The 12,863-nt window shown below is 43.4% G+C and overlaps 1 long non-coding RNA gene across 1 annotated transcript; it reads left to right on the forward strand.

The window, feature by feature from the left end:
- Positions 1-2,438: 2,438 nt before the first annotated feature.
- On the forward strand, positions 2,439-11,983 carry LOC135673919 (uncharacterized). The gene is made up of 3 exons (XR_010513481.1): positions 2,439-4,208; positions 5,974-9,867; positions 11,633-11,983. It is a non-coding gene; the product is annotated as an uncharacterized LOC135673919 (long non-coding RNA).
- Positions 11,984-12,863: the final 880 nt, after the last annotated feature.

Consider the following 12,863-nt stretch of genomic DNA (forward strand, 5'->3'; position numbering starts at 1 on the left):
GTGACCTCTATAAATAGGAGGGATTCAGAGCCTCATAGGCCAGAGCCTTTGCTTGCCTCTCCTATTCTCCTTCCAACTCCACCTTAGAGTAGGCTTGGAGTTTTGAGGAGCATCGTCTCAGCCCTGCTGTGTGGATCACCGCTAGAGAAGAGGATGCTTGACCGCCTTCACCCTCTTCTAAAGATCTGCAAGGAAATAGGGATATACGATCTCCCTATGCAACACAATATACTCTATGCGTAGTTTTTTCAGTTTCACGGATTTTGCGCACTAATCTTCGCTCGACGACGAACATCCCTTTGGGAATCGGGGATTTTGTTTTCTTGTTCTTCTGCTGCGTATGTGATGTCGCCCCCAAGATTTCCCAACAGTGGTATCAGAGCCAAGTTGTTCGTGCGAATGATTGGTTTTGAACTGCGTGTGTTGTGTTTTGAAGAATCTTTTGACGTCAAAATTGTTGACGGAAAAGCGAGAAAGGGCAGCAACAGTTGCTGCCCTCGATCTGCGTGTGTGCAGCGCAACCGCAGGCAGGTAGCACAGGGGCTGCGTCTACAACAACTGGCCGGCGGCCTTCTTGTAGCAGGCTTCCGGCCGGCGAGGCTGGCAGCCCGAGGCCAGAGGTGCCTACGGTCGCTTCTCCCACGGGGTGAGGCGCCGCAGGGCAGCGGCGCCTGCCGCCACTGCTCCCACGGGCGAAACCCCCCTTAGGGGCGGTCGCCTAGAGGGACAGCACTGCCTGCGGGCGTTGCCCCGCAGGCAGAACTGCCCGCGGAGGCGGCGGCGCCCGCAGGGGCAGCACTGCCTGTAGGCGCTGCCCCACGGGCAGAATCGCCCACGGAGGCAGAGGCGGCGGCGCCCGCCGGGGCGCCCACCTACAAGGGCAACGCCCCACCCTCTACCGCACAGCCTGCTGCCGGCAAGGTGGCGACGACAGCAGCATCAACAGCGAAGAGGAAGAGGGGCTTAGGGTTTTTGGGCAATAAAAAGAAAGTTTTGCCCTTGTGAATTTGAGGAATTCTAGTTTCTGTCTTTTATCCAAGTTATGAAAATACCCCTATAAATTTAGAAATTCCCTATATGTCCCTGATTTTATAAAATACTAATTAATTAAAAGGTTTAGTTGATTATTATTTTTATCATTATCTAGTAGTCCTATATGATGATGAATATTTATACATATGATATATGATGTGTGGACGGATGATTATGGATCGTATGATGTGTGTACTTGTGATTATTATTATTGGGGTCTGCGAGCTCCATTATATTTCTCGTTTATTGTCGGGCCTATGTGCCTATGATTAAGTTGTAATCACATGAGGAGGCGTAGCGGGAGCGTGGATGTGATAGCAGGACCCATGAGACGGACGAATGCGATGTATGAAGATGCATCGAGATATCGACGGAACCGACGAGGATGAGATGGACGATCACAGGGCATGGAGATGCACCGTTGCACATATAGATCATGATGTGAGTGATTAGGCCTACTGGCTCAGATCTAATCACATTAGGTTGTGGTCCATGATCATCTGGTGTGATTGCTTATACACATACTAGATATGTATATATATTTGCATGCGATGTAGATATATATTAAATATGTATATGTGTGACATGTCATATTAGGAGACCAAATCATAGAAACATCTCTCTCGATAATATTAAGTCGGTAAATGTGAGGTAATTAGATTGACCCATGTGGCCTTCCATCGTTATAAGTAGGAACTGATTCCCGGTGTAGGTTGAGTTGGTCGAGTTCCTTGAGACTCACCTATATCGTGATTCACTATCTTGCTACGACATTGAGATGTCACCGGTGACCTAAGGACATGGTATACTTGGTCGAGTCCCTCGAGGGTATATCATCAAATCAGACTCATCTTGTAACGAAGGTGTTGACTTAACCGAGCATCATGGTTGGTCGAGTCCCTCGAGACCATGGTGATTCAGAGGCCGAACAGGACGGGAATCAAAAGGAATTGTGATCGGCAAGAGTTGCCTACATTTTAGGCTTAGTGTGATTGGTCGAGTCCCTTGAGGTTACACTAAGATGCTGATTGGATCCTGATCCCCACTAGAAGTCTACCGGAGACTTCCGTTTCACGTGTTGAGGGTGTCATGTGACTCGTTAGTAAAATAGTGGGAGTATATTAAGATAGAAGTCCATATCTTGATAGTTTATTGCTTGCAAAATCTCCATGTTATTCATTTCTATTGCATTTTTATTTTCAGAAAATATCTCTTTCAAATCCCTTACGTGGCATACTTGATGTCAACCGCCTCACTAGTCCAAATTATACGGATTGGCTCCGTAACTTGAGAATTGTTCTCACGGCGGAGAAAATCATGTATGTCCTTGAGACAACGATGCCTACGCCCGAAAAAGGGGAAAGCGAGGATGAGATCGCTCGCTACATGAAGTACATTGATGACTCCACACTTGCTCATGTAATATCCCTCGCTTTTAAAAATTATTAATAAAGATTTATATGTAAATTGGAGGACCTATATGTAAATATAGAAATTACAAGGACTAAACTGCTAAGTTGCAAAAAAAAGAAAAAAAAAGGGAAAACCGAAAATTCGGTATTATCCCACCGCCTCCCACGCACTCTGTTTCTTCCAGAAACAGAGAGAGCGGTGGGGCGTGAGGAGAAGAAGGAGAGTGGTAGAAGAAGAAGAAGAAGAAGAAGAAGAAGAAGAAGAAGAGGGAAAAGAAGAGAGGAGGAAGAAGAGGGAGTAGAGAAGAAGAAGAAGGAGAAGAAGAAGAAGAGGAGGTGGCTGCAGCGAGGGCTGCAGCGAGAAGCTGTGGGGCGTGGGGAGAAGAAGAGAGGAAGAAGAGGGAGAAGAGAAGAAGAAGAAGAAGAAGAAGAGAAGAGGATAGCTGCGGCAAGGCTGCAGCGAGGAGGTGTGTGGGGTTGGGGAGGAAAAGGGAAGAGGAGAAGAAGAGGGAAAAGAGAGGGAAGAGGGAGAGGAGCGAGAGGTGGCAGCAGCTAGGGCTGCAGCACCTCTGTTTCCTGCAGGTGGAAACAGAGGAGACGTGTGGGGCGTTCGAAGAGGAGAAGAAGAAGAAGAGGAAGAGAAGAGGAAGAGGAAGCAGGGGAAGAGGTTGTGATACCTCTGTTTCCTGCAGAGGAAACAGAGGAAAGGGTGTGGGTGACGTCGGGGAGAAGAAGGGGAGGAAGGAGAAGAAGAGAAGAAGAAGAAAGGAAGGAAAAGGAAGAGGAGAAGGGAAGAAAGTAGCTGCGGCTGCGGTTGTGGCAGCTGCAGCTGTGGCAGGGAAAGAAGAAGAGAAAGGAAGAAGGGGAGGAGAGGAAGAAGAGTAGGGGCTGCGGCTGCGGCGATGGCAGCTGCAGTTGGAAGAGAAGAAGGAGAGGAAGATGAGCAGGGGAGGAAGAAAAGGCTGTGGCCGTGGCTGAGGCTGCGACTGCAGCATGCAGCTGGGAAAGAAGAGAAGGAAAGGAAGAAGAAGAGAAAGGAAGAAGGGAAGGAGAGGAAGAAGAGAAGGGGCTGCGGCTGCGGCGATGGCAGCTGCAGTTGGAAGAGAAGAAGGAGAGGAAGATGAGCAGGGGAGGAAGAAAAGGCTGTGGCCGTGGCTGAGGCTGCGACTGCAGCATGCAACTGGGAAAGAAGAGAAGGAAAGGAAGAAGAAGAGAAAGGAAGAAGGGAAGGAGAGGAAGAAGAGAAGGGGCTACGGCTGCGGCGATGGCAGCTGCAGTTGGAAGAGAAGAAGGAGAGGAAGATAAGCAGGGGAGGAAGAAGAGGCTGCGAGTGTGGTGGCTGCGGCCGTGGCTGCGACTCCGGCTGCGGCTGCAACGTTGGCTGCGGTAGCTGCGGCAGCGGTGGTGGCTGCAGTAGCTGCAGTAGCTGCTTTTGGGAAAGAGAAAGAGTAGGAACGAGAGAAGGGAAGAAGGAAATAGTGCAGTGGAAGGGGGCTGCGGTTGTGACCGCAGTTGCGGTCGTGGCTGCGATTGTGGCAGCGGCAGCGACGACGGCTGTGGCAGCTGCGTTTGGGAAAGAAAAAAAAAGAAGGAATGAGAGTAAGAGAGAGCAGGTGACTGTGCCTCGATGTTCGACACGTGATGTAGTTGCGAAGAAAGGAAGAAAACGGGAGCACAAAACGAAACAGAGAGAGGACACGGAGAAAAAGTAGAAGGATTTGGGCTGGCACCTTCTTTGGATCTTCGGATCGAAATCATTGAAAGGCAAGTTTCCCGCTTGTTTCAATCCTTTCTATTGCAAGTTCCCTGTTCGTTTCTCCTATAATTGCTCTGATATGCCTTATTGCAAGTTCCCTGATCGTTTTTCCTATAATTGCTCTTATATGTCTTATTGCAAGTATCCTGATCTTTCCCCACTGTCATTTTTATCTCTACATTTGCTTTGATTGTGAGGAACTTTGAATTGTACTAGCCTTGCATTTGTTATATCTCCTGTTTACATGTAACGATTCGAATCTGTGCAACTTTTGAGATTCTGATCTTTTGATACCGAACTGCCTATAAGACTTTGTGGTAACTCTGATTTGTTCAAAACTGATTTCATTGGAAACTAGACTCGTAGACCTTTCTTTGATATATGGATTGAAAGATCTGAAATCCAAACACCTGCCCAGTTATCTGTTGAATCTGACATTATGAATTCTGCCAACAGAGATTTTGTTTTATGACTCTTGCTTACCAAATTATTTGTAACTCTCTCTGTTGGACAGTTCAATTCATATGAAGCCTGTCTTATCTGAAAGTATTATCCAATGATTATTTCTGAGTAAATTGGAGCACGATTGATAGTTTGAATCATTTGTTCAATGTGCCTTCTGTATTCTGCCAGAAATCGAGCTTTGGTCGATTTCTCATATTCTGGTTTCATTCCTTTGGAAATTGATATCCTTTAGCCTTCTTATTCAATTGAGCTTTATATTACTACTTTGAATTCTTGTATGCTCTTGTCCTTAAAATTATTGCATTCTTGAAAACTGTTGTGTAACGTTTATGCTATATCGTATTGACTCATATAGGCACATGTATATCCTATTGTTCCGCATTTGCTTTCGATATGTGCCTATTTCAGTTTCATTCCTTTGGACATTGAATTCATCAAATCTTCTTATTGAATTGAGTTATTTGTGATTGCTTGGATTCCATATGTGCCCTTGCTTTCAATTCCCTTCAAATCTGAATATACTTGTGAAAGATTATTGCTTACTTCGGATTGACTCGTAAAGGCACATGTACGTTTGTTGTTCCGCGTGTGCTTCCGATATATGCTACTTATTGTTGAAACTGTCCTTTTGTACTCTGGTGTGTGGGATCGTCTAGACCTTTGCCAGAAATGGTAAAGGGTATGCGCTGATTTGCCCGCTTTGTGGGGTCCCGCTTTGTGGGATATTCTGGTATGCGCTTATTTGCCCGCTTTGTGGGGTCCCGCTTTGTGGGATATTGCTGACTGAGATCCCACTACACCCTCTATATGTTTGAATGACATCCAGAGTTTTGGTGAGTTATTTCTGTTCGTGCTCTGGATAGTTATGATATGATTGCAACGTCAAGGACGACGTTTGAGATTCTGTACGACATATGAGTTTGATATGCTCTGAAATGCTTCATTCACTGATGATATGCTTCGAAATGTTCCATATGCCGTTGATATGCTCCGGAACATTTCATATGCCATTGATATGCTCCAATTACTCTGTGCTCCATTTGCTATGAACTGATATGTTCTGAAATGTCCTATCTGCCATTGATATGTTCCAATTACTCTATGCCCCATTCGTTATGGATCAAATATGTTTTGAATGACATGATACGTATGATTTGGTATCTATTGAGATGGTATCCTTGAGAATTCTTGTATTCTGCCTTGCATTATGATACCTTACTCGTTTGAAACCGTTCCTTTTGTTCTAAATATGCTTTGTCACTTGCTGAGCCGTTTTTGGCTCACTCCGTGGTTATATAAATCTTTCAGGTCAGCTTGTCACTCTTCGAGATGTTTGATTTGGGCTGAGGCAGTGGATAGCTATTCAGAATAATGGGCAAGTCTGGTTGGTTATTACGATATTGTTGTATAAGTATGTCTTGTATGTAATGAAATGTTGTCGATGAACCGAAATGGATATACTGTGTCAAAGTGTTAGGAGATCTCTCTTATTTGGAAATTTCAGAATGTTAAGTCTAATTTATGGTGATATGAACTTGTGGTGAATAGTTGGAGTTCTGATTGTATAATTTATTTAGCTTGTGGATTTATAAATATTATTCATGTTTGTCAAGTTGGCTTGGGTTGCCATAAATGTGAATTATCGAGTGATGTGATATATGATTATAAACTGCACAGGTTTTATGGATGTGAATATTAATAGAATGTTTTCAGTGTCCTCAAACGTTCGTTTGGATCCTGGATTGGTCTGTGACGAAAATTTTAAAAATCATGGATATTTTGAGGGGCATGACAGAGGTGGTATCAGAGCATTGTTTGAGGATTACTGAAATATTTGATATGTTGACGTGCAAAATATATTGGGGTCTAATGAACTATAGTGATTGGTGGAAATTTTCTTTGATGTATTTTAGGAATCTGGGATGATGAGGACATTTGGTCCTCCTATTTCATTGTTTCTGATTAATTAAGGGGAATGAAAGGATTGATTGGGGATATTGAATCAGAGTGGCGCAGCGAAAGCATGGTGGACCTAATTTCATTGGTGGTAGAAAAATGAATGATGCAAACAGAGAAGATATTTGATGTACAAAATTGTTTTGATGATCAAAAGATTTCTTTTGCCACCTTATATTGGAAGTAGAGGCTGATTATTATTGGCAACAATGAAAAGAATTTTTGGAGATCAGTGACAAGAATGATAAGGACAAGTTTACCAATAAGAATATGATTGGAAATGAATCAGAAAGTAATGACAAGAGGGTCAAGACATTTGGATTTGAAAAGGAAAGTCACCACCAAAGACTTAATCATGTGTGAATTACAAGTTAAATTATGAAACAAGTTTGTGTTTTCGGGTGATTGGAGTCTATTTTGCTTGTAGAAAGTTGGATCATAAAATAAAAGTTTGCCCTTTGAACAAGAAGAAAGAGTCACTGCCTCCTAAATCATCAGCCCATGTAAGAGTGTATGCTATCACTGAATATGATTCTGAAACTTCTGAATTAGTGGCCAAAGGTATTATGCATGTTTATGAAAGAATGCAAATATTTGTTCGACCATGGGTCCAATCTACGATTTGATTCGTAATATTTTGCTTATCACTTGGGTATTCAACCTAGACCACTACATTATGTGCTATAAGTAAATACGATCATTGGAGATTCTTTGATAACGAAGTTGAATCTGGTCCTCTTGTCTGATTCTTATTGGAGAACTTGAACTTTTGCTGATTTAGTTCTCCTAGAGATTTGGAGTTATGATATTATACTTGGTATGGATTGGCCATCTTATTATCATACCAGTATGGATTGATATATAACAAATAATCACTTTTTGTATATTTGATCAGTCGATCTTTTACATTGAGAGTATGGGACATGATTTATCTCCTTGCCTAATGTATCCCAGAATGACTTGCTTGGATTACCTCCAAACGTGACTTTGCTTTTGATTTGGCCTTTAGGACAATCCCAATATCTAAGCCTCTCTGTAGAATGATATCATTTGAGTAAGTGGAATTGGAAAAACAACTACAAGGATTATTAAATGAGGATTTTATTTGGCTTAATATTTCATCATGGGGTGCTCCGGTGTTAGTTAAAAGAAATGTATGGAATATTGAGGCTTTGTAATGATTATAGACAGTTGAATTAGGTGACCATCAAAAACGAGTATTTTCTGAAGTAACGACTTGCTCGATTAATTACAGGGTACGCAAGTATTTTTAGAAATTGATTGAAGGTCGGGTTACCGTCTATTGAGGATCAAGGAGGAGAATATTTCGGTCACTCGTGGATAATTATGTAATTGTATTGTATTGATGAAACTATTTAAGAGTAGGAGGAGGAAATAAAGATATCATAATCCTCATCTTTTCATCGATTGAGCTATGATCAATTTAGAGGACTAAATTTTCTTTTAAGGGGGGGAGAGTGTAATATCCCTCGCTTTTAAAAATTATTAATAAAGATTTATATGTAAATTGGAGGACCTATATGTAAATATAGAAATTACAAGGACTAAACTGCTAAGTTGCAAAAAAAAGAAAAAAAAAGGGAAAACCGAAAATTCGGTATTATCCCACCGCCTCCCACGCACTCTGTTTCTTCCAGAAACAGAGAGAGCGGTGGGGCGTGAGGAGAAGAAGGAGAGTGGTAGAAGAAGAAGAAGAAGAAGAAGAAGAAGAAGAAGAAGAAGAAGAAGAGGGAAAAGAAGAGAGGAGGAAGAAGAGGGAGTAGAGAAGAAGAAGAAGGAGAAGAAGAAGAAGAGGAGGTGGCTGCAGCGAGGGCTGCAGCGAGAAGCTGTGGGGCGTGGGGAGAAGAAGAGAGGAAGAAGAGGGAGAAGAGAAGAAGAAGAAGAAGAAGAAGAGAAGAGGATAGCTGCGGCAAGGCTGCAGCGAGGAGGTGTGTGGGGTTGGGGAGGAAAAGGGAAGAGGAGAAGAAGAGGGAAAAGAGAGGGAAGAGGGAGAGGAGCGAGAGGTGGCAGCAGCTAGGGCTGCAGCACCTCTGTTTCCTGCAGGTGGAAACAGAGGAGACGTGTGGGGCGTTCGAAGAGGAGAAGAAGAAGAAGAGGAAGAGAAGAGGAAGAGGAAGCAGGGGAAGAGGTTGTGATACCTCTGTTTCCTGCAGAGGAAACAGAGGAAAGGGTGTGGGTGACGTCGGGGAGAAGAAGGGGAGGAAGGAGAAGAAGAGAAGAAGAAGAAAGGAAGGAAAAGGAAGAGGAGAAGGGAAGAAAGTAGCTGCGGCTGCGGTTGTGGCAGCTGCAGCTGTGGCAGGGAAAGAAGAAGAGAAAGGAAGAAGGGGAGGAGAGGAAGAAGAGTAGGGGCTGCGGCTGCGGCGATGGCAGCTGCAGTTGGAAGAGAAGAAGGAGAGGAAGATGAGCAGGGGAGGAAGAAAAGGCTGTGGCCGTGGCTGAGGCTGCGACTGCAGCATGCAGCTGGGAAAGAAGAGAAGGAAAGGAAGAAGAAGAGAAAGGAAGAAGGGAAGGAGAGGAAGAAGAGAAGGGGCTGCGGCTGCGGCGATGGCAGCTGCAGTTGGAAGAGAAGAAGGAGAGGAAGATGAGCAGGGGAGGAAGAAAAGGCTGTGGCCGTGGCTGAGGCTGCGACTGCAGCATGCAACTGGGAAAGAAGAGAAGGAAAGGAAGAAGAAGAGAAAGGAAGAAGGGAAGGAGAGGAAGAAGAGAAGGGGCTACGGCTGCGGCGATGGCAGCTGCAGTTGGAAGAGAAGAAGGAGAGGAAGATAAGCAGGGGAGGAAGAAGAGGCTGCGAGTGTGGTGGCTGCGGCCGTGGCTGCGACTCCGGCTGCGGCTGCAACGTTGGCTGCGGTAGCTGCGGCAGCGGTGGTGGCTGCAGTAGCTGCAGTAGCTGCTTTTGGGAAAGAGAAAGAGTAGGAACGAGAGAAGGGAAGAAGGAAATAGTGCAGTGGAAGGGGGCTGCGGTTGTGACCGCAGTTGCGGTCGTGGCTGCGATTGTGGCAGCGGCAGCGACGGCGGCTGTGGCAGCTGCGTTTGGGAAAGAAAAAAAAAGAAGGAATGAGAGTAAGAGAGAGCAGGTGACTGTGCCTCGATGTTCGACACGTGATGTAGTTGCGAAGAAAGGAAGAAAACGGGAGCACAAAACGAAACAGAGAGAGGACACGGAGAAAAAGTAGAAGGATTTGGGCTGGCACCTTCTTTGGATCTTCGGATCGAAATCATTGAAAGGCAAGTTTCCCGCTTGTTTCAATCCTTTCTATTGCAAGTTCCCTGTTCGTTTCTCCTATAATTGCTCTGATATGCCTTATTGCAAGTTCCCTGATCGTTTTTCCTATAATTGCTCTTATATGTCTTATTGCAAGTATCCTGATCTTTCCCCACTGTCATTTTTATCTCTACATTTGCTTTGATTGTGAGGAACTTTGAATTGTACTAGCCTTGCATTTGTTATATCTCCTGTTTACATGTAACGATTCGAATCTGTGCAACTTTTGAGATTCTGATCTTTTGATACCGAACTGCCTATAAGACTTTGTGGTAACTCTGATTTGTTCAAAACTGATTTCATTGGAAACTAGACTCGTAGACCTTTCTTTGATATATGGATTGAAAGATCTGAAATCCAAACACCTGCCCAGTTATCTGTTGAATCTGACATTATGAATTCTGCCAACAGAGATTTTGTTTTATGACTCTTGCTTACCAAATTATTTGTAACTCTCTCTGTTGGACAGTTCAATTCATATGAAGCCTGTCTTATCTGAAAGTATTATCCAATGATTATTTCTGAGTAAATTGGAGCACGATTGATAGTTTGAATCATTTGTTCAATGTGCCTTCTGTATTCTGCCAGAAATCGAGCTTTGGTCGATTTCTCATATTCTGGTTTCATTCCTTTGGAAATTGATATCCTTTAGCCTTCTTATTCAATTGAGCTTTATATTACTACTTTGAATTCTTGTATGCTCTTGTCCTTAAAATTATTGCATTCTTGAAAACTGTTGTGTAACGTTTATGCTATATCGTATTGACTCATATAGGCACATGTATATCCTATTGTTCCGCATTTGCTTTCGATATGTGCCTATTTCAGTTTCATTCCTTTGGACATTGAATTCATCAAATCTTCTTATTGAATTGAGTTATTTGTGATTGCTTGGATTCCATATGTGCCCTTGCTTTCAATTCCCTTCAAATCTGAATATACTTGTGAAAGATTATTGCTTACTTCGGATTGACTCGTAAAGGCACATGTACGTTTGTTGTTCCGCGTGTGCTTCCGATATATGCTACTTATTGTTGAAACTGTCCTTTTGTACTCTGGTGTGTGGGATCGTCTAGACCTTTGCCAGAAATGGTAAAGGGTATGCGCTGATTTGCCCGCTTTGTGGGGTCCCGCTTTGTGGGATATTCTGGTATGCGCTTATTTGCCCGCTTTGTGGGGTCCCGCTTTGTGGGATATTGCTGACTGAGATCCCACTACACCCTCTATATGTTTGAATGACATCCAGAGTTTTGGTGAGTTATTTCTGTTCGTGCTCTGGATAGTTATGATATGATTGCAACGTCAAGGACGACGTTTGAGATTCTGTACGACATATGAGTTTGATATGCTCTGAAATGCTTCATTCACTGATGATATGCTTCGAAATGTTCCATATGCCGTTGATATGCTCCGGAACATTTCATATGCCATTGATATGCTCCAATTACTCTGTGCTCCATTTGCTATGAACTGATATGTTCTGAAATGTCCTATCTGCCATTGATATGTTCCAATTACTCTATGCCCCATTCGTTATGGATCAAATATGTTTTGAATGACATGATACGTATGATTTGGTATCTATTGAGATGGTATCCTTGAGAATTCTTGTATTCTGCCTTGCATTATGATACCTTACTCGTTTGAAACCGTTCCTTTTGTTCTAAATATGCTTTGTCACTTGCTGAGCCGTTTTTGGCTCACTCCGTGGTTATATAAATCTTTCAGGTCAGCTTGTCACTCTTCGAGATGTTTGATTTGGGCTGAGGCAGTGGATAGCTATTCAGAATAATGGGCAAGTCTGGTTGGTTATTACGATATTGTTGTATAAGTATGTCTTGTATGTAATGAAATGTTGTCGATGAACCGAAATGGATATACTGTGTCAAAGTGTTAGGAGATCTCTCTTATTTGGAAATTTCAGAATGTTAAGTCTAATTTATGGTGATATGAACTTGTGGTGAATAGTTGGAGTTCTGATTGTATAATTTATTTAGCTTGTGGATTTATAAATATTATTCATGTTTGTCAAGTTGGCTTGGGTTGCCATAAATGTGAATTATCGAGTGATGTGATATATGATTATAAACTGCACAGGTTTTATGGATGTGAATATTAATAGAATGTTTTCAGTGTCCTCAAACGTTCGTTTGGATCCTGGATTGGTCTGTGACGAAAATTTTAAAAATCATGGATATTTTGAGGGGCATGACAGCTCAGTGCTATATGTTGGGCTCTATGACTCCTGAGTCAGGCGCCGCTACCCTTGCGGCTCCTGTTGCAGGCTGCCTGCCTGCACGCAGATGGCAGTGCTGCCATCTACGACGGCAACGAGGGCAGCAACAGTTGCTGCACTTTTCTGCTTTTGCGTCAACGATTTTGACGTCAAAAGCTTCTCCAAAACACAACACACGTAGTTTAAAACCAATCTATCGCACGAACAACCTGGCTCTGATACGACTATTAGGAAAATCTTTAGGGGCAACATCACATATGCAATAGAAGAACAAGAAAACAAAATCCCCGATTCCCAAAGAGATGTTCGTCGTAGTGCGAAGATTAGTGCGCAAAATCCGCTTAACTGAAAAAACTGCGTATAGAATAGATTGTGTTACCTAGGGAGATCGTATATCTTTGTTTCCTTGCAGATCCTTAGGAGAGGGTGAAGGAGGTCAAGCGTCTTCCTCTCTAGTGGTGATCCACACGGTAGGGCTGCGACGACGCTCCTCAAAACTCCAGGCCTGCTCTGAGGTGGAGAGGGGAAGGAGACTAAGAGAGGCAAGCAAAGGCTCTAGCCTATGAGGCTCTGAATCACTCCTATTTATAGAGGTCCCCTGTCAAACCCTAATGGATCCTCGCCTAGTGGGTATTGGATCTGCATCCAATAACCCAAGCCTTTTAGATTCGTGGATCTCTATCCAATAATCTCTCATGGCTCTTATTGGATCTCATCCGGTTA

The sequence above is a fragment of the Musa acuminata genome, chromosome BXJ1-5 (assembly GCF_036884655.1).
Source record: "Musa acuminata AAA Group cultivar baxijiao chromosome BXJ1-5, Cavendish_Baxijiao_AAA, whole genome shotgun sequence".
Classification (NCBI taxonomy): Eukaryota; Viridiplantae; Streptophyta; class Magnoliopsida; order Zingiberales; family Musaceae; genus Musa; species Musa acuminata.